This window comes from Saccopteryx bilineata, chromosome 3, assembly GCF_036850765.1.
Source record: "Saccopteryx bilineata isolate mSacBil1 chromosome 3, mSacBil1_pri_phased_curated, whole genome shotgun sequence".
Classification (NCBI taxonomy): Eukaryota; Metazoa; Chordata; class Mammalia; order Chiroptera; family Emballonuridae; genus Saccopteryx; species Saccopteryx bilineata.
Window position 1 is genome coordinate 296,111,877 of NC_089492.1, and position 18,808 is coordinate 296,130,684.

Here is an 18,808-nt window from a genome sequence, read left to right on the forward strand (position 1 = left end):
ACCCCCCCTTCCTGAATTAGTATCACCGCGCGCCCCTCCTTCCAGTCCGAGAGGCAAACATAATTAGCCATGCATCGTAATTACGCCCAGAATAATAAACTCCGCGCCTGGAGCGGGCGGTCTTTGTTTGGTTGACTGCTATACAGTATATATGATTTACGGAGTAGACGGTTTCTCTGTGCCATCGCTCTGTGTCGTAGGGGAGGTGGCTAGCCCTCTCTGGGCCTCAGGCAAGCAACTAGAAAACAAAGACCACACACACTGCTGCCTCCCTGAGGGGGTTCTTCTTCACACCTTCCCAGGTGTCCTTCCCCAGCCTTCCACGCTCTGTTTGTATTGTTCCTTTCTTAGCTGGGATTACCTTCAGCTCTGAGAGACCCCAAACCCGGGTGCTCCACCCCCTAGAAAAACTGGCCGCAGCTCCAGAGGAGAGAAGCAGTCTCAGCCACAGAGAAAGAGCCGGCCAGCAGAAACTCTCTGCCAACCTGAGTTGTTCAGAAAAGTCCTATCCGCCTGTCTGAATCTGAGGTTTACCGCTTGGGTTCACGGGCGTGCACCACAGAGAAACTCTCACAAACGTGAACAAAAAGATGAGCCCGAGATGGCTAGCGACAGCAGTGGGTTTTTTTTGTTTGTTTGTTTTTTTATTATTATTTTTATTTTTTGTTTGTTTGTTTTTTTACAGTGACAGAGAGAGAGAGTCAGAGAGAGGGATAGATAGGGACAGATAGACAGGAACGGAGAGAGATGAGAAGCATCAATCATTAGTTTTTCGTTGGGACACCTTAGTTTATTGATTGCTTTCCCATATGTGCCTTGACATTGGGGCTGCAGCAGATCAAGTAACCCCTTGCTGGAGCCAGCGACCTTGGGTCCAAGCTGGTGAGCTTTGCTCAAACCAGATAAGTAGGCGCTCAAGCTGGTGACCTAGGGGTCTCAAACCTGGGTCCTCCGCATCCCAGTCTGATGCTCTATCCACTGTGCCACCGCCGGTCAGGCAAGACAGCAGTGGGTTTTTTTGTTGTTTTTTTTTAAAGTTTATTTCTCTATTCTCAGCACATGCCAGGGTTTTTACAGAGACAGAGAGAGAGAGAGTCAGAGTGAGGGATAGACAAGGACAGACAGACAGGAACAGAAAGATGAGAAGCATCAATCATTAGTTTTTCGTTGTGACACCTTAGTTGTTCATTGATTGCTTTCTCATATGTGCCTTGACCATGGGCCTTCAGCAGACCGAGTAACACCTTGCTTGAGCTAGCGACCTTGGGTCCAAAGCTGGTGAATTTTTGCTCAAACCAGATGAGCCCACGCTCAAGCTGGCGACCTCCAGGTCTCGAACCTGGGTCTTCCGCATCCCAGTCCGACACTCTATCCACTGGTCAGGCTGTTGTGGGTTTTTTTGTTTGTTTGTTTTGTTTTGTTTTCCTGTATTTTTCTGAAGCCGGAAACGGGGAGAGACAGTCAGACAGATTCCTGCATGCGCCCGACTGGGATCCACCCGGCTCACCCACCAGGGGGCGATGCTCTGCCCCTCCGGGTGTCGCTCTGTTGCGACCAGAGCCACTCTAGTGCCTGGGGCAGAGGCCATGGAGCCATCCCCAGCCCCCGGGCCATCTTTGCTCCAGTGGAGCCTTGGCTGAGGGAGGGGAAGAGAGAGACAGAGAGAAAGGAGAGGGGGAGGGGTGGAGAAGCAGATGGGTGCTTCTCCTGTGTGCCCTAGCCGGGAATTGAACCAGGGACTTCTGCACGCCAGGCCGACGCTCTACCACTGAGCCAACCGGCCAGGGCTGTTGTTGTTGTTTTTTTAAAAGATTTTATTTATTCATTTTTAGAGAGACAGGAGAGAGAGAGAGAGAGAGAAAGGGGGGAGGAGCAGGAAGCATCAACTCCCATATGTGCCTTGACCAGGCAAGCCCAGGGTTTTGAACCAGCGACCCCAGCATTCTAGGTCAATGCTTTATTCACTGCACCACCACAGGTCAGGCAAGACAGCAGTGTTTTTAACGGTGAAAAAAACTAGAAATGGCTTAAAGACCCATCCCATGAAGGACGGATCAATGGATATTGGAGTATTCATACCGGGAACACCATACAGCAGTGAAGGGGTGTTGGAATACCACGTGCAGCAACTTGGGCAAAAGTCTGTATAGCTGAATGCAAGTTGGGTTTTTTAGTTGGTTTCTTTTTTAGGTTTTATTTATTGATTTTAGAGAAAAAATATATATAGAGAGAGAGAAGGGGAGAGGAGGAGCAGGAAGCAGTGAGAAGCATCAACTCCTACTATTTGCTTCGTTTGTACCTTGACCAGGCAACCCCTGCGGTTTCAAACCCAGGTCCTCAGCATTCCAGGTCTACGCTTTATCCACTGCGTCGCCCCAGGTCAAATATGGAAGGCAGAAGTTTTAAAACACAGAAAACAAAGGTTGTGTGTGGATACGTGTTCACAAATGAAATGTGCAAGGGTGTGACAAAGGTGCTGGAGCCGTTGTGGTGACCCCAGCGGGTGGGGGGTGGGGCAGAAAGCATGCAATCAGGAAAGCTACACAAGACACTGTTATTTGTCACTTCTTGTTTGTTAGGTCCGGAAGAAGTGGTGAGGTCCCTGTATTCACTATCTGTTCTTTTTCTGCATGTTGGAAGCATTTCATCAAACAAAGAAAAGTTTGACCTCCCAATTCCACATCCCGGATTTTATGCTAAGGAAATAACTAGACAAGTGTTAACATATTTATAAAGAGGTGGGTCTCCGCTTTCTTTTAAACCCAGAAAACTAGGAAAAGCCTGAATGTCCAACAATGGATGACTGGATCAACTATCCAGCATATCCAATTTCTAACACGTAACTGAGCTCTTGGCACATGCCAGTCACTTTGCAAATGGCCCTGTGAGGGTGGGCCATTTTACAGACGAGCAAAGAGAGGTTGCTTATCCTCCTGATGGAAGGGTTCTATAACTGGCCATCAGACCCTCAACCTCTGGGTTACATCACGCACATGGGACCCAACTGGTTCTCAATCTTCAGAGAGCACTATCAGAGCTACGTCTGAGGCGGAGAGAAACAGTGACATGCCACAGCATGGTTGAACCTGGAAGATGTCACGCCAGGTATAAGGAGCCAGACACCAGAAGTCACATAGGGATGATTCTATTTCTAAGACATTTCCACAACTGGTTAATCCATCCAGCTGGAAACCAGATTTATGATGGCCAATGGAAGATGAGAATGGGCATGGGGGTTTCCTTTCCAGATAAAGAAGTTCTGGAATGTATAGAGTGCCATTGATTTGTACACTTCAAGATGATAAGAATGGTAAATATGAGTTTGTGTGTATTTATAACCGAAACAAAGAGAGAGAGAGAAAGAGAAAAAATAGTTACCTCAGCAAGGGAATGTAGTGAAAATAGAGATTCCAAGACTCAGCACAGTCAAGGGTTTAATAATAAATCATTTTACCTGTTCAGGTAGCTCAGTTGGTTAGAGAGTCCTTCTGATAAACTAAGGCTCCATTTCCAGTCAGGGCACATAGAAGAATCAATCAATCAATCAATGCATAAATAAGTGGAATAACAAATCAATGTTTCTCTCTCTCTCTCTCTCTTTCCCTCTCTTTCTCTTTCAAATCAATCAAATGAATTTAAAAATTAAAAGTAGTTTTACGGACTCTGGCTGGGTGATTCAGTGTATAGAATGTGGCCCAGGTGAGCTGAGGTTGCAGGGCACGCCCAGACACATAGGAGAAGCAATCAATGAGTGCACAACTACATGGAACAACTGAGTGGAACAGTGAGTTGATACCTGTCTCTCTCTCCTCCTCCCCCATTTCTTGCTCTCTCTCTTCCTCTCTCTCTAAAATTAATCAATAAAAAATGAAAACAAATGTTTCTATGAATCATTTTACCCCCACGGAAGCCCTGTGGATCACACGGGAGCTGGCTAGGAATGCGGAATCTTGGCTGGGGTGCAGGCCTTCAGAGTCAGAAGCCCCTGGAAAGAGGACTGCCATAAGGCTCTGAAACCCTGGAGAAGCAAGCCTTATAAGATCCCTTTCCATGACACAGGAGGAAAACTTGACCTGAAGTGTCAATGCACAATACAATATTCAGATGATATAGTATAGAATTGTACCCCTGGAACCTATATAATGTTTTTGACCAATGTCACCCCAAGACATTCAATTAAACAAACGAACTAAAAATAAAAGACACCTTCCTAGGTGGCTTCCTGGGACCACACATTCACAAGCTGCAGGGACAGGGACACTGTGGGCTGGGTAGCTCTCCCGGTGGTATGTGGCTTATTATTAGGAAGAAAGGCTTGTTATAAAACAGTGAATTCAGGAGAGTCATATTTTGAGGGGAAACTCATATATTAACATATATGTAAGTTAAATGATTAGAGGGAAGATGTGGAGAAAAAGGAACCCTAGTGCTCGGGTAGTGAGATCATCATTTGGTGCAGCCACTATGAAAAACAGTAGGTAGGCTCCTCAGAAAATCAACAGTGGAGTGGCCATAGGACCCAGCGATCCCACTTCTGGTTGGATATCCAAAAGGCAATGAAATCAGGTCCTGACCTGTGGTGGCACAGTGGGATAAAGTGTTGATATGGAAGACTGAGGTTGCCGGTTCGAAATCCTGGGCTTGCCTGGTCAAGGCACATGTGGGAGTTGATGCTTCTTGTTCCTCCCCCTTCTCTTCTCTCCTCTCTCTCTCTCTCTCTCTCTCTCTCTCTCTTTCTGTGTGTCTCTCCTCTCTGAAAATTGAATAACATCTTTTTTTTTTAATTTATTTTATTATTTATTTATTTATTCATTTTAGAGAGGAGAGGGAGAGAAAGAGAGAGAGAGAGAGAGAGAGAGAGAGAGAGGAGAGGGGGAGGAGCTGGAAGCACCAATTCCCATATGTGCCTTGACCAGGCAAGCCCAGGGTTTCAAACCGGCGACCTCAGCATTTCCAGGTCGAGGCTTTATCCACTGCGCCACCACAGGCCAGGCTGAATAACATCTTTAAAAAAATCAATTAAATTAGGATCTTGAAGAGATACCTGCACCTTCATGTTTATTGCAGCATTATTCGTACTAAGACATGGAAACAGCTAAGTACCCCTCGGCAGATGCATGGCAAAAGAAAACATGGATTGGCCTGACCGGTGTTGGCACCGTGGATCAATCATCGGCCTGGAACCCTGAGGTTGCCAGTGCAAAACCTGGGCTTGCCTGGTCAAGGCACATGTGGGAGTTGGTGCTTCCTGCTCTTCCCCCCTTCTCTCTTTCTTTCTTCCCCCCACCACCTCTCTAAAATGAATAAATAAAAATTTTAATACTGTTTATTTTAAAAAATAAAGGAAATATGGATTATATACACAATGAAACAGTATTCAGCTGTGAGGAAGAAGAAAATCCTTCCATTTGCAACAACATAGATGAACCAGGAAGGTATTATGATTGCTGTTATTGTAAGATTGAGAGGGTGAGGGACAGACAGGGACAGACAGAAAGGGAGAGAGATGAGAAGCATCAATTCATTGCGAATGAACAGTTGTTCATTGATTGCTTTTTCATATGTGCCTTGACGGGGGGGGGGGTGCTTCAGCCAAGCCAGTGACCCCTTGCTCAATTATGCAACCTTGGGCTCAAGCCAGCAATCTTGGGCTTCAAGCCAGAGACCTTTGGGCTCAAGCCAGAGACCATGGGGTCATGTCAATGACCTCATGCTCAAGCTGGTGACCCCACACTCAAGCCAGCAACCTCGGCGTTTTGAACCTGGGTCCTCAGCGTCCCAGGCCAATGCTCTATTTACTGTGCCATCGTCTGGTCAGGCTAGTGGGCATTATGCTAAGTGAAATAAGTCAGACAGAGAAAGACAAATACTATACAGTATCACTTATATGTGAAATCTAAAAAATATATATCAAGTTCGTAGAAACAAAGAGTGGACTGGTGTTTCCCAGGGGCTGGAGGCATAGGGAAAATGGAGAGATGGTGGTCAAAGAGCACAAACTTCTAGCTATCCAATGAGTACGTGGTGGGGATGTAACAGACAGCATAGTGATCATAGTTACTAATAATATATGGTGCACTTCAAATTTCCTAAGGGAATAGATCTCCAGTTTTCTCACAGCACATACTAAGAAAGGGTAACTATGTGCGGTGATGGATGTGTTAATTAGCTTGATTGTGGAGATCATTTCACAGTGTATGCATCTATCAAATCATCACGTTGTACAACCGAAACATAATTTTTGATTGTCAATCATAGCTCAATAGAACTGGGGGAAAAAATAAATGGTTGGAGGCCCTGGCCACTTGGCTCAGCGGTAGAGCGTTGGCCCGGCGTGTGAAAGTCCTAGGTTCGATTCCCAGCCAGGGCACACAGGAGAAGCGCCCATCTGCTTCTCCATTCTTCCCCCTCTCTTTCCTTTCTATCTCTCTCTTCTCCTCCTGCAGCCAAGGCTCCATAGGAGCAAAATTAGCTCAGTGGCTTCCGCCTCAGGCGCTAGAATGGCTCCGGTTGCAATGGAGCAGCGCCCCAGATGGGCAGAGGCTCACTTCCTGGTGGGCATGCAGAGTGGATCCCAGTCAGGTGCATGCGGGAGTCTATCTCTCTGCCTCCCTGCTTCTCACTCCAGAAAAATATAAATAAATAAATAAATAGTTGGAGGGAATTGTCTGTCTGTTTTCATGTGTTATTTGTGCAATAACAAAATGTATATCATAATAGAATAGAAACAGAGATGGATTAAGGTCAGTTGAAGCCCCAGGCACAGAAAATAATATTGGACCCCTTAAAAAGAGAGAGAGAGAGAGAGAGAGAGAGAGAGAGAGACAGTGAAAATAAAAATACATGTTAATCATATTTTTAAATAAATAAAAAATATCATGTACTATTCATGTTAAAATTGCACATATGAAACCAAACTTGGTGTGGTTAGAAAGAAGTGTCAAGTTGGGGTTTTGCAGGGCCCTGCAGAAGTCGGGGTTCAGGGTGCCACCCAGTGCATCCACCATTAAATCTGCCTCTGAATAGAAGTATCACATATTATATGTTGATATATATATCTATATATTCTTATTCATATGCATGTGCAGATATACACACACATGTATCTATATCATCACCACCACTATTACCATTGTCATCATCAACCTCGCTATTACCATTGTCACCATCATCACCATCATCACCATGCTCAAAGCTCTTCAATGGATTCCCATCTTAGTAGCCAGCTTCCCAGATCACCCCTAGTCACTATCTCCTGTTCTAGGATTCACCCCTTCCTGTAGCCCCTTCTGCACTGGATCAGACTGAGCTGTGTCACCCAAAGCATATTGCAAAAATGAGGGGACTTTCAAGGCTAGTTCATCAAAGACATGTAGCTTCCTCCTTGCTCTTTCTGGAATCTGTTCTCTGGGGCAGCGTGGTGCCACGTCCAGAGATCATTGAAACCACCCTATGGAGAAGTCCATGAGTCAAGGAACTGAAATCCTGTGCCAACAGCCGGAGAGGAACTGAAACTTCCTGCCAACATTTGATGGTCACGTGAGGGAGCCAACCTGGACACAACCTTTCTATCTCTACCAAGCGCTTGGACAACTATGCCCTGATTGATATTAAAAAAAAATGACACACGAATTGGGTCTGCAGATGCCCCATGTCAGCCATATGCAGCTGGCATATTTAACAAATCTCCTCCTTCAATAAAACTCTTCAAAATTAAAACAAAATTTTTTTTTTAATTTTTTTAAAAATTTATTCATTTTAGAGAGAGGAGAGAGAGAGAAAGAAGTGTGAGGAGCAGGAAGCACAAACTCCCATATGTGCCTTGATCAGGCAAGCCCGGTGTTTTGAACTGGTGACCTCAGAGGACCAGGTCAACGTTTTATCTACTATATCACCACAAGTCAGGCAACAACATCTTTAAATTTATTTATTAATTATTTTGTGAGAGAGACAGAGAAAGGGACAGATAGGAACAGACAGACAGGTACAGAGAGAGATGAGAAGCATCAAGTCTTCATTGCGGCATCTTAGTTGTTCATTAACAAAAGATTTTTTTGATTGATTTTTAGAGAGACAGCAAGAGGAAGAGACAGAAGGAGTTTGTTGTTCCACTTCAGATGTGCATTCCCTGGTTGCTTCCTGTATCTGTCCTGACTATGGATTCAACCTGCAACCTTGGTGCTTCCAGACGAAGCTCCAAGTGACTGAGCTAACTGGCCAAGGCCCTGATTAACATCTTTTGTTTTTTTTAAAGAGAGTTTATTTTATTTTATTTTTTTGTGGCAGAGACAGAGACAGTCAGAGAGAGGGACAGATAGGGACAGACAGACAGGAAGGGAGAAAGATGAGAAACATCAATTCTTCTTTGCGGCTCCTTAGTTGTTAATTGATTGATTTCTCATATGTGCCTAGACTAGGGGGCTATAGCAGACCAAGTGACCCCTTCTTTGAGCTAGTGACCTTGGGCTCAAGCTGGTGAGCCTTGCTCAAACCCGATGAGCCCGCGCTCAAGCTGGTGACCTCGGGGTCTCCAACCTGGGTCTTCCTCATCCCAGTCTGACGCTCTATCCACTGCACCAATGCCTGGTCAGGCGGCCCTGATTAACATCTTTTTTTTTTAATTAAAATAATATTTTATTTATTGATTTTTAGAGAGAGGGGGGAGAGAGAGAGATAGAGAGAGAGAAGGGGGAGGAGCAGGAAGCATCAACTCCCATATGTACCTTGACCAGGCAAGACCAAGGTTTCGAACCAGCAATCTCAGTGTTCCAGGTCGATGCTTTATCCCACTGCATCACCACAGGTCAGGCCCCTGATTAACATCTTGATGAGAGTGACTCCAAACCAGACCCACCTGGCTTAAGGCACTCCCGAATTCCTGACCCACAGGATCCGTAAGGGATGGAAAGGGGCAAAGAAGATAATAATATTTATTGTTGTTTTAGGTGGCTATAGTTAATTAATACACTCCTAGATTAAAATCCCATGTCCGGCCCTGACTCAGCAGTAGAGCATCGGCCTGCTGTGTGAAAGTCCTGGGTTTGATTCCTGGCCAGGGCACACAGGGGAAGCAGCCATCTGCTTCTCTACCCTTCCCCCTCTTTTTTCTCTTTGTCTCTCTCTCCCCCTCCCACAGCCAAGGCTCTATTGGAGCAAAGTTGGTTTGGGTGCTGAGGATGGCTCTATGACCTCCACCTCAGGTGCTAGAATGGCTCCAGCTGCAATGGAGCAATGACCCAGATGCGCAGAGCATCATCCCCTGGTGGGCATGCCAGGTGGATCCTGGTCGGGTGCATGTGGAAGTTTGCCTCTCTGCCTCCCCTCTTCTAACTTCAGAAAAATACAAAAAAAAAAAAAAATCTCATGTCCTAATAACTCCCCTCCTCCCTATTATTTCTCTAATCTTTTCTTTAACTATTTTCCTTACTGCTCTTATGCTGATACTGTCTCATGGTTGCTGGAAGCTGAACTCCCGCTCAGGTCAAGGTCTGCCTCCACTGCCATCTCTGCCAGGAAAGCTACACCCACAGATATCTTCAGGGCTGTGCTCACATGCCACCTCCTCAGGCAGGAGCTTCCCTGATGGCCCTGGTTGGAGGAGTCCACCTGTCCCAGCCATTTTCTTTCTCTGCCATGGCATCCTAGCCCCAGGACTGGCTGCACAGCTATTTGGGGGCCCCACAGGGAAATGAAAATGCAGAGCACCTTGTTCAAAATGTATGAAAAGTTTTAAGATGGTGACAGCAGGACGTTGCACCAAGGTGAGGCAGGTCGGTCACAGGTCCGTGAAGCTGACCTTGCATAGCACGTAACCCAGTCTGACATTCTGCTATATGGCTCTGTTTATTTGTTCATTGTATTTCCCCCTGGCTAGACCATTAGCTCTAGGAGGGCTGGGACCCTTGTTTTCTTCACAGCTGAATGTCCAACGTCAGGGGCAGTGCCTGGCGCCTCACTGGCGTGTGATAAAGACATGCAGAGCCTGACCAGGCAGTGGCGCAGTGGATAGAGCATCAGACTGGGATGTGGAGAACCCAGGTTTGAGAACCCGAGGTCGCCAGCTTGAGCGCGGGCTCATCTGGCTTGAGCAAAGTTCACCAGCTTGGACCCAAGGTCGCTGGCTTGAGCAAGGGGTTACTCGGCTTGTTGAAGGCCCACGGTCAAGGCACATATGAGAAAGCAATCAATGAACAACTAAGGTATCGTAACAAAAAACTAATGATTGATGCTTCTCGTCTCTCTCCGTTCCTGTCTGTCTGTCCCTATCTATCCCTTTCTCTGTCTCTGTAAAAAAAAAAAAAAAAAAAAAGACATGCAGAATTATTAAATGAATAACAGCAGCTAAAGAACTCTGATCCAGGGAGGTTTGGGGGCCTGGGTGTAAAAGATGAGGAGATTAAGAAGTATAAGCCTGGCCAGGCGGTGGCGCAGTGGATAGAGCATTGGCCTGGGATGCAGAGGACCCAGGTTCAAAACCCTGAGGTCACTGGCTTGAGCATGGGCTCATCCAGCTTGAGCGCGGGGTCTCTGACTTGAGTGTAGGATCATAGACATGACCCCATGGTCACTAGCTTGAGCCCAAAGGTCACTGGCTTGAAGCCCAAGGTCACTGGCTTGAGCAAGGGATCACTCGCTCTGTTGTAGCCTCCTGGTCAAGGTACATATGAGAAAGCAATCAATGAACAACTAAAATGCTGCAACGAAGAATTGAAGCTTCTCATCTCTCCCTTCCTGTCTGTCGGTCCCTATCTGTCTCTCTCTCTGTCTCTTTCTCTATCTCTGTCTCTCTTGCTTAAAAAAGAAAAAAAGAAGTATAAGTTAGCAATTGCAAAATGGTCATGGGGATGCAAAGTCCAGCATAGGGAATACAGTCAATAATATCGTAATAACCATGGATGATGTCAGGTGGGGACTAGACTTCTTGGGGATCACTTTATAAACTACATAAATGACCGACCACTATGTTGCACATCTGAAATTAATACCATACTGTATGTAAACTATAATTGAAAAAGTATAAAGGAGAGAGAGCCCTCAAAAGGGTTATTACTCCTAGAATGGGAGAAAATCTTTGCAAAGCATGTAGTACTGCTAATTCAAATATATATTATAAAGGATAATTACATCATTTTAAAATTGTTACTTTAGCCTGACCAGGTGGTGGCGCAGTGGATAGAGCATCAGACTGGGATGCTGAGGACCCAGGTTCGAGACTCCGAGGTTGTCAGCTTGAGCGTGGGCTCATCTGGTTTGAGCAAAAGCTCACCAGCTTGGACCCAAGGTCGCTGGCTCTAGCAAGGGGTTACTCAGTCTGCTGAAGGCCCCCAGTCAAGGCACACATGAGAAAGCAATCAATGAACAACTAAGATTGCTTCTCGGCCTTTTGGCTAAGATCAAGTGTAGTATCTGTTCTTATCAGTTTAATGAACAACTAAGGTGTCGCAACGAAAAACTGATGATTGATGCTTCTCATCTCTCTTCGTTTCTGTCTGTCTGTCCCTATCTATCCCTCTCTCTGACTCTCTCAATGTCCCTGTAAAAAAATAAAATAAAATAAAATAAAGAATAAAAAAATTGTTACTTTAAGCCTGACCTGTGGTGGCCCAGTGGATAAAGCACTGACCTGGAATGCAGAGGTTGCTGGTTTGAAACCCTGGGCTTGCCCTGTCAAGGCACACATGGGAGTTGATACTTCCTACTCCTCCCCGCTTCTGTCTCTCTATCTCTCTCTCTCTCTCTCTCTCTCTCTCTCCTCCCTTTAAAATGAATAAGTAAATTAATTAATTAAAAATAAATAAATGAAATTATTACTTTTTTTCAGAGAGACAGGACAGAAGAGAAACAGACAGACAGAAACATCTGATCTGTTCCTATATGTGCCCTGACCAGGGATCAAACCAGCAATCTTTGCACTTTGGGATGAAGCTGTAACTCACCAAACTATCTGGCCAGGACAAAGATACTTACATCTTTAAAAAAAATTTTTTCTGAATATTTATATCTTTTTTTTTTTTTTGACAGAGACAGAGAGAGGGACAGATAGGGACAGACAGACAGGAAGGGAGAGAGATGAGAAGCATCAATTCTTCGTTGCGGCACCTTAGTTGTTCATTGATTGCTTTCTTATATGTGCCTTGACCAGGGGGCTACAGCAGAGCGAATGACCCCTTGCTCAAGCCAGTGACCTTGAGCTTCAAGCCAGCAACCTTTGGACTGAAGGCAGTGACCATGGTATCATATCTATGATCCCACACTCAAACCAGAGACCCCACGCTCAAGCTGGAGGATCCCATGCTTAAGCCAGTGACCTTGGTGTTCTGAACCCGGGTCTCTTCTGTTTTTTAGTTTGATGCTCTATCCACTATGCCACTGTCTGGTCAGGCTTAAGTACTTACATATTAATTTTATTTATTTTTAATTTATTCATTTTAGAAAGGAGAGAGGGAGAGGAGAGAGAGACAGAGAGAGAGAAGGAGGAGGAGCAGGAAGCATCAACACCCATATGTGCCTTGACCAGGCAAGCCCAGGGTTTCGAACTGGCGACCTCAGCATTTCCAGGTCGATGCTTTATCCACTGCACCACCACAGGTCAGAGTACTTACATCTTAATAATAAAAAGACAATTACAAAATTGGCAAAGGTCTTGAATAGACATTTGTCCAGAGAAGATATGCACATGCCCAACAAGTAATGAATAGATGCTCAACACCATTCGCTGTTAGGGACACACCAATCAAAATCACAATGAGATACTCATTCACACCCCCTAAGATAGCTTTAATCAAAAAGACATATAAGCCCTGGCAGGGTAGCACTATGGGTTGGAGTGTCATCCTCATATGCCAGGGTTGCAGGTTTGCTCCTGGTCAGGGCACATGCAAGAATCAACCAATGCCTGATCAGGCGGTGGTGCAGTGGATAGAGCATTGGACTGGGATGCAGAGGACCCAGGTTCGAGACCCCGAGGTTGCCAGCTTGAGCAAAAAGCTCACCAGCTTGGACCCAAGGTTGCTGGCTCGAGCAAGGGGTCACTTGGTCTGCTGAAGGCCCACGGTCAAGGCACATATGAGAAAGAAATCAATGAACAACTAAGGTGTCGCAACGAGAAACTGATGGTTGATGCTTCTCATCTCTCTCCATTCCTGTCTGTCTGTCTCTATCTATCCCTCTCTCTCTCTAAAAAAAAAAAAAAAAAAGAATCAACCAATGAATGCATAACTAAGTGCAACAACAAATCGGTATTTTTCTCTCTCTCTTCCTTCTTCTCTTTCTCTTACGTTCTAAAGTCAATTTTTTAAAAAATATATATTTAGCCTGACCCGTGGTGCTGCAGTGGATAAAGTGTCAACCTGGAAATGCTGAGGTCGCCGGTTCGAAACTCTGGGCTTGCCTGGTCAAGGCACATATGGGAGTTGATGCTTCCAACTCCTCCCTACCTTCTCTCTCTGTCTCTCTCTCCTCTCTTTCTCCCTCTCTGTCTCTCTCTCTCCTCTCTAAAATGAATAAATAAAAATTAAAAAAATATATATAGCCCTGGCCGGTTGGCTCAGCGGTAGAGCGTCGGCCTAGCGTGCGGAGGACCCGGGTTCGATTCCTGGCCAGGGCACACAGGAGAAGCACCCATTTGCTTCTCCACCCCTCCGCCGCGCTTTCCTCTCTGTCTCTCTCTTCCCCTCCCGCAGCCAAGGCTCCATTGGAGCAAACATGGCCCGGGCACTGGGGATGGCTCCTTGGCCGCTGCCCCAGGTGCTAGAGTGGCTCTGGTCGCAACATGGCGACGCCCAGGATGGGCAGAGCATCGCCCCCTGGTGGGCAGAGCGTCGCCCCATGGTGGGCGTGCCGGGTGGATCCCTGTCGGGCGCATGCGGGAGTCAGTCTGACTGTCTCTCCCTGTTTCCAGCTTCAGAAAAATGAAAAAAAAAAAAATGTATATATATATATATATATATATATTTATTTATTTATTTTTGTTGTTGTTTTTTACAGAGACAGAGAGAGAGTCAGAGACAGGAACGGAGAGATGAGAAGCATCAATCATTAGTTTTTCATTGTGCATTGCGACACCTTAGTTGTTCATTGATTTCTTTCTCATATGTGCCTTGACCATGGGCCTTCAGCAGACTGAGTAACCCCTTGCTCGAGCCAGTGACCTTGGGTCCAAGCTGGTGAGCTTTTGTTCAAACCAGATGAGCCCGCGTTCAAGCTGGCGACCTTGGGGTCTCGAACCTGGGTCCTCGGCATCCCAGTTTGACAATCTATCCACTGCGCCACTGCCTGGTCAGGCTAAAAATATTTTAAAAAGCCGGCCCTGATTAGTTGGCTCAGTGGTAAAGCATCAGCCTGGCATGTGGATGTCCCAGGTTGAATTCCCGGTCAGGGCACACGAAAGCAACCATCTGCTTCTCCGCCCCTCCTCCTCTTGCTTCTCTCTCTCTCTCTCTCTCTCTTCCCCTTTTGCAGTCATGGCTTGATTGGAGCGAGTTGGCCCAAGCGCTGAGGATGGCTCCATGGCCTGCACCTCAGGCAATAAGAAGATATAAGAAGATCTCAGTTGTGCCTGACCAGGAGGTGACGCAGTGGATAGAGCGTTGGACTAAAACATGAAGGATGCAGTTTTGAAACCCCTAGGTCACCAGCTTGAGCCCAAGGTCGCTGGCTTGAGCAAGGGGGTCTGCTGTAGGCCCCGGGCCAAGGCACATATGAGAAAGCAGTCAATGAACAACTAAGGTGTCACAATGAAGAATGCTTCTCATATCTCTCCCTTCCTGTCTGTCCCTCTCTCTGTCTCTTTTCTCTGTCTCTCTCTGTCTCTGTCACACACACACGAAAAAGAGCTGATAGCTTGACCTGCGATGGCGCAGTGGGTAAAGCATCAACCTGGAATGCTGAGGTCGCCGGTTTGAAATCCTGGGCTTGCCTATTCAAGGCACATATGGGAGTTGATGCTTTCTGCTCCTCCCCTTCTTCTCTCTCTCTCTGTCTCCTTTCTCTAAAATGAATAAATTTTTTTTTTAATTTAAAAAAAAAAGAGCTGATAGGCAGAGCATCACCTCCTAGTGACGTGCCAGGTGGATACTGGTCAGGGTGCATGCAAGAGTCTGTCTCTCTGCCTCCCCTCCTCTCACTGAATAAAAAAATTAAAAATTAAAAAAATTTAAAAAGGAAGATTACACCAAGCCTTGTTGAAGATGTTGAGAAATTGGACTGTTGTGCATTGCTGGTGGGGAGCTACAGTGGTGCAGGCACTGTGGGAAACAGGCCACTGGTTCCTCAAAATGTCACCACACGGCCTGACCTGTGGTGGCGCAGTGGATAAAGCGTCGACCTGGAAATGCTGAGGTTGCCGGTTTGAAACCCTGGGCTTGCCTGGTCAAGGCACATATGGGAGTTGATGCTTCCAGCTCCTCCCCCCTTCTCTCTCTCTGTCCTCTCTCTCTCTCTCTCTCTCTCTCTCTCTCCCTCTCCTCTCTAAAAATAAATAAATTAAAAATGTCACCACACGACCCAGCAATTCTACTCCTGGGCACCCCTCCCCCCCACCCCAAGAAATGAAAATAATGTCCACACAAACGCTTTCACATGAACGTTCATTGCAGCATTATTCATTACAGCCAAAAGGTGGAACTAAACCAAATATCCATCAACTCATAAGTGAATAAACAAAATGTACAAAGGAAATTCTGACACCTGCTACGACATGGATGAACCTGGAAAACATTTTTCTAAGTGAAATAATCTAGACACAAAAGATAAATATGACATGATTTCACATATAGGTGGTGCCTAGAAGAGTCCCATTCAGAGGGACAGAAAGGAGAAGGGTGGGGGCCAGGAACTCAGAGGAAGGGAAAATGAGGAGTTAGTGTTTAATGAATATAGAGTTTCTGTTTGGGGAAGATAAAAACGTTCTGGAGACGGAAGGTGGTGATGATTACACACCATGTGAGTTCTGCACTTAAAAATGGTTACAAGGATAAATTTTATTATAAATATTCTACCGCAACAAAACAAATCTAGAACAAATTCATTGAAAATTTATGTATTGATTTTAGAGAGAAAAGAAGGGAAGAAGGACAGAAATATCATGTTTCTGTATGTGCTCTGACTGCAGATCGAACCCGCAAATTTTGCATATTGGGATGATGCTGTAACCAACTGAACTATCAAGCCAGCGTTAGAACAAGTTCCTATTTAATGGTGAAACATTAAAAGCGTTTCCTCTGAAATCAAGAGCAAGACAAGGATGTCCCTTGCTATGGCATTCAGCCCTGTACTGAAGATACAGCCAGTAGAGTAAGATGAGAAATATAAATAAAAGATAGAAATTAAGCCCTGGCTAGATAGCTCAGTTGGTTAGAGCATTGTCCTGAAGCACAGAGATTGCTGATTCGATCCCCGGTCAGGGCACATACAGGAACAGATAGATGTTTCTCTCTCTCTCTCTCTCTCTCTCTCTCATTCTCTCTCTTCCTCTCTCTAAAATCAGTAATGACTAAAATAAATAAATAAATAAATAAAAATATTAGCTGCCAGAACCATTAGGGAACACATTTCTGTTTCTGGCTATAGCTGCTAGATGTGTGAAATTTGTTAAAACAGCCACAGGAAGCTGATACAGAGGTTTGATTAAGTGGGTTGCATCAATGGAAAGTGGCTGGCTAAAAGGACTAATAGACTGGAGGGTATGTGGAGAGAAGGAACTGATAGAATGAATTAAGGAATGAAAAAAACGTGGGTGGCCTAACCAGGTAGTGGCGGAGTGGATTGAGCGTGGGACTGGGAGGCGGAGGACCCAGGTTCAAAACCCGGAGGTTGCCGGCCTGAGCGTGGGCTCATCTAGTTTGACAAGGCTCACCAGCTTGAGCTCAAGGTCGCTGGCTTGAGCGAGAGGTCATTTGGTCTACTGTAGACCCTGGTCAAGGCACATATGAGAAAGCAATCAATGAGCAACTAAGGTGCCACACAAAGAATTGATGCTTATCTCTCTTCCTGTCTGTCTATCTGTCTGTCCCTATCTGTCCCTCTCTCTGTCTTTCTCTGTCTCTGTCACACACACACACACACACACACACACACACACACAACCCAAAAACGTGGGTGAGTGAGAGAATCAGTTGAATGGTTAGATAGAGCCTTGGAGAGCTGGAGGAAGATCTGAATGAATGGTGATTGGATAGAGAGGCAGGTGGGTGGGCAGTTGGATGAAATATTATTGTACTTGGATGAATGCATAAGGGAAAACCACATGTTCAGATAAATGGATGGTTTGGTGGAAGGCTGGATGGGTATATATCTGGATGGGTATTTGAGGAGGAAGCGTCAGATATTGGAAAGTACCAGATTTTAAAGTCACAGACCTGGGTTCTGACCTCAGACTCTCCACTCAGCAAGTGAGTAACATTGGGCAAGTATGGTAGCCATGGGGGTGCTCCCTTCAAGAATGAACTGATCAGCCTGACTGGTGGTGGCACTGTGGATAGAGCACTGACCTAGGGCTCCGAGGTTCTAGGTTCAAAACCCCGAGGAGGCCGGTTTGAGTGTGGGCTCCTCTGGCTTGAGTGTGGGTTCACTGACAGGATCCCAAGGTTGCTGACTTGATCCTGAAGGTTGTCGGTTTGAGCAGGGGATGCTAGCTCAACTCGAGCCACCAGGTCAAGGCACATAAGAGAAAGCAATCAATGAACAACTAAGGTGCCATAATTAGGAGTTGATGCTTCTCATTTCTCTCCCTTCCTGTCTCTCTCTCTCTCTCTTTATTGCCAAAAAGAAAAGAAAGAAAGAAAAAAAGAAAGAAGGAAGGAAAGAAGGAAGGGAGGGAAGGAAGAAAGAAATAATGGAAGGAGGGAAGGAAGGAAGGAGGACAGAAAGAACTGATTGGGCCCTGGCCAGGTAGTTCATTTGGTTAGAGCATCATCCGATTCATCAAGGTTGAGGGTTTGATCCCCAGTCAGAGCACACACAGTAATTGTCGGGCAGAAAAGATATATCAATATTTTGCTAACTTTTTAAAAAATTGATTTTAATTTATTGTGTTTACGTAGATTCTAGTGTCATCCCGAATGCATCCCCCTCCCCCATATTCCCCTCAACATCTCCTTTGCCTCCCTCCCTACAGCGCCCTCCCCCCTTCCCTTCAGGTTAAAGATGGTGCTGCCCACATGGATGGCCTTGCTTAGGCGATAATATTAATTGCCTTCTTGCTTTGGAAAGGGGCGTGGTTATGCTAATGTGTGTTGGGGATGGGCTTTTGGGCCAAAAGGGTTTTTTTTTTTTGTATTTTTCCGAAGTTGGAAACGGGGAGGCAGTCAGACAGACTCTCCCCATGCGCCCGACTGGGATCCACCAGGCATGCCCACCAGGGGGCGATGCTCTGCCCATCAGGGACGTTGCTCTGTTGCAACCAGAGCCATTCTAGCACCTGAGGCAGAGGCCACAGAGCCATCCTCAGCGTCCGGGCCAACTTTGCTCCAATGGAGCCTTGGCTGCGGGAAGGGAAGAGAGAGACAGAGAGGAAGGAGAGGGGGAGGGGTGGAGAAGCAGATGGGCGCTTCTCCTGTGTGCCCTGGCTGGGAGTCGAACCCAGGACTTCCACACGCCAGGCCAACACTCTACCACTGAGTCAACCGGCCAGGGCCCCAAAAGGTTTTAAAAAGAGGAGCTAGGAGGTCATTTTGGAGGAGAGTGGCCACTTTCTTGGAAGGAGGAGGAGCCCAGGCTGGAGCAGGGCAAGGATGCCACGTGGAGGACGCAGCCAAAATGACGGAATGGGGGAATTAAAAGCCAGTTCATTGAGGAGAAGGAGATGAGA

The 18,808-nt window shown here is 46.1% G+C and overlaps 1 pseudogene; it reads left to right on the top strand.

The window, feature by feature from the left end:
- Positions 1–11,367: 11,367 nt before the first annotated feature.
- On the top strand, positions 11,368–11,503 carry LOC136332515 (U2 spliceosomal RNA; annotated as a pseudogene).
- The last annotated feature ends 7,305 nt before the right edge of the window (positions 11,504–18,808 follow it).